Source organism: Halichoerus grypus, chromosome 4 (genome assembly GCF_964656455.1).
Source record: "Halichoerus grypus chromosome 4, mHalGry1.hap1.1, whole genome shotgun sequence".
In the NCBI taxonomy this organism is placed as follows: Eukaryota; Metazoa; Chordata; class Mammalia; order Carnivora; family Phocidae; genus Halichoerus; species Halichoerus grypus.
Window position 1 is genome coordinate 88260373 of NC_135715.1, and position 3207 is coordinate 88263579.

The following is a 3207-nucleotide window of genomic DNA, read 5'->3' on the forward strand; positions in this document are numbered from 1 at the left end:
GACTGAGCCACCCAGGCATCCCTCATGTATATTTTAAATGGAAGATTATTGGGATGCCTGGGTGGCTCAGTTGGTTAGGCATCCACCTTCTGCTGGGGTTGTGATCTGGGGTCCTGGGATCAAGTCCCCCATCCAGCTCCTTCCTCAGGGGGAGTCTGCTTCTCCCTCTGCCTGCCACTCCCCCTGCTTGTGCTCTCTCTCTCTGACAAATAAATAAATAAATAAAATCTTAAAAAAATTAGAAAAAAAAATAAATGGAAGATTATGGATAGCAAATCATAATGGTATTTAGAATCTATTAAATGTATTTTTAAAAATAATGTAACAGGTTGATTTTTAATGTCAAGTTTTACAGTGTAGATATTATGTTCTTGCAACTAATTAAACTGTAGTGGAAACATTTTAAGTATAAATTTTATATGTGTAAGGGAGTACAGTACTTATCAAAAAATTAGGGAGTAGTAGAAGAAAATGGTTTAAAAACCACCACTTGTTCCCTTTCACAAAGGGATGAAAAGACGTGAAATAATTTTGCTTGTTTTATAAATTTTGCAAATGCTATGTGAACAATGCATCTTCCCTTTACAGTGCACATTAGCATTTTTATGGTTATAGAAATTACTATATTTGTTTAATTATAGAACTTCTCCCTAATTTTTTTTCTTTCAAATGCTTATTAATATCCAGTACCGGTAGTTTTCTGTAGTATACAATCCAAGGAAACATTTTAGAAGTGGATGGGATTAACAATTATTTAATCTGGCTATATATGTATGAAGATCACTTTGGAGATTTAGGGTGAAATAAAATCCTTCTAACTCCCACCATGCTTAAGAGTTTATTGTAATTCCCAAAATATTGGTTGATAACAGTCTAGAATTTTGAATGCCTACTGAAGGATGGGGTCTATTAAGTAGAAACAGAGAAGCTACATGCTTCAGAACCCAATATTAAGATAAATTTGATCAGTAAAAGGGATTTAGAAGAGAAATGACTGAGACAGGGAAACAGGAGGAAGTCCCTGCAATACATATGTTGAGAAAATAATGACTTGAGTAAAAGATTGTGGGAGGAGTAGCAAAGATAAAAATTAAGAATGCCATTTGGGTCACTAACACTTTTAAAGGCATTATTGTTGTTATTTTTTCCAAACTGGTATGTAATATTCTTAAGAGGCAAGATAATTCTATTTCCTCATAGCTCAAGACTCCATTTGTTGCATAACTAAAATATTCTTTAGTTACTATTTCTGAAATGTAATTTCAGAGTAATTTTTCTAATGAAGGAGATATAAGCCATATGTATGTGCTTAAATATTAAATATTATGTTCCAAACTATTTAACACTATAGAACTACAGGAACATGTAAATATAGAAAATTATTAATAAAGCAACAGAACAGATAAAAACATCAAGAATAAAAAAAAAAAAATCCAGGAAACATAAGAACACTTAAAACTATCTAATTAGTATCTTCAAAAAGGTTCAAGAGGATACTATGAATAATAAACTAAAATCTAAAAAACAGAACAAAAATAATCTGCCATGAAAAACCAATAATCAGAGAATGAGAGCCTTAGAAATGAAAATCACGATTATTTACATTAAAAAAATGCCAAGAGTCATTCATCAACAAACTGTCCCTGTTGCCTCATTTGGAATTTCCTACAGTGGACAGAGGAAGAGACAAATTGGGCTTGGTTTACAGATGGTTCTGCGCTATATTCAGGCAACTCCAAAACAACATGTTGTTGTTGTTGTTGTTGTTGTTGGCTTCAAAGGGAAAAAAGCTGAAGTACGATTTTGGTTGTGGGAGGAGGAAGCAAAAAAGGCAAGGTAGCTTCAGAAGACCAAGGTCAGTCCACCTAAAACGAATCACAGACTTTGGGTACTCGAAGGAAAAGTACACAGACACTCAGGAGGAAAGTGCAGAAATGATAAGAAGGGATCCTGGGGGATCTGGGAGGAGTAGTAGTAGTGTCTGCACCAAGTACAAATCTTATTATTTGTTTCTGAATGTAACATGTTTTTACTCTATTGAAAAATAAAACTAACCCACTGATTTGATAAAATATCTCTATCATATACCAAACTCCCATATATATGGATCCATTTATCTACTTCTTTTTCCCTGTACCAAACACTATACTATTTTAATTATTGTAGGTTTAAAATATCTGATAGCATATATCATTAGTACATAATCTTTGCCTTTAAAATTGTCAATTCTTGAGCACTGTGTTTCCATAAACTAATAATGAAGTATCAGAAAGACAAATTAAGAAAACAACTTCATTTACAATTTCAGCAAAAAGAATAAATACCTAGGAATAAATTCAAGGAGGCGAAAGACCTGCACTCTGAAAACTATAACATATTGATGAGAGAAATTGAAGACGACACAACAAATGGAAATATATTCCATGCTAATGGACTGGAAGAATTCATATTGTTAAAATATCCATACTACCCAAACCAATTTACAGATTTAATGCAATTCCTATCAAAATACCAATAACATTTTTTTACAGAACTAGACCAAATATCCCTAAAATGTGTATGGAATCAAAAAAGACCTCGAGTAGTCAAAGAAGTAATCTTGAGAAACTAAAACGAAGCTGGAGGTATCAGAATCCCAGATTTCAAGATAAACTACAAAGTGTGTATAGTATTCAAAGAATGGAGACTGGCACAAAAACACACACAAATCAGGAAAATAGGATAGATAGCCTAGATATAAATCTGTGCTTATATGGTCAATTAATCTATGACAATGGAGGCAAGAAAATAAAATGAGGAAAAGACAGGAATATTTTATTTTCAATAAAAAGTGTTTGGAAAACTGGACAACTACATGCAAAAAGAGACTACACCATTTTCATTTTTTAAAATTTTATTTTATTATGTTATGTTAGTCACCATACAGTACATCATTAGTTTCTGATGTAGTGTTCCATGATTCATTGTTTGTGTATAACACCAAGTGCTCCATTCAATACATACGCTGCTTAATACCCATCACCAGGCTAACACATCCCACCATGCGCCCCCCCAAAACCCTCATTGTTTCTTAGAGTCCATAGTCTCTCATGGTTCTTCTCCCCTCCGATTTTCCCCCCTTCATTTTTCCATTCCTACTATATATATTTTTTTAACATATATCGTATTATTTGTTTCAGAGGTACAGGTCTATGATTCATCAGTCTT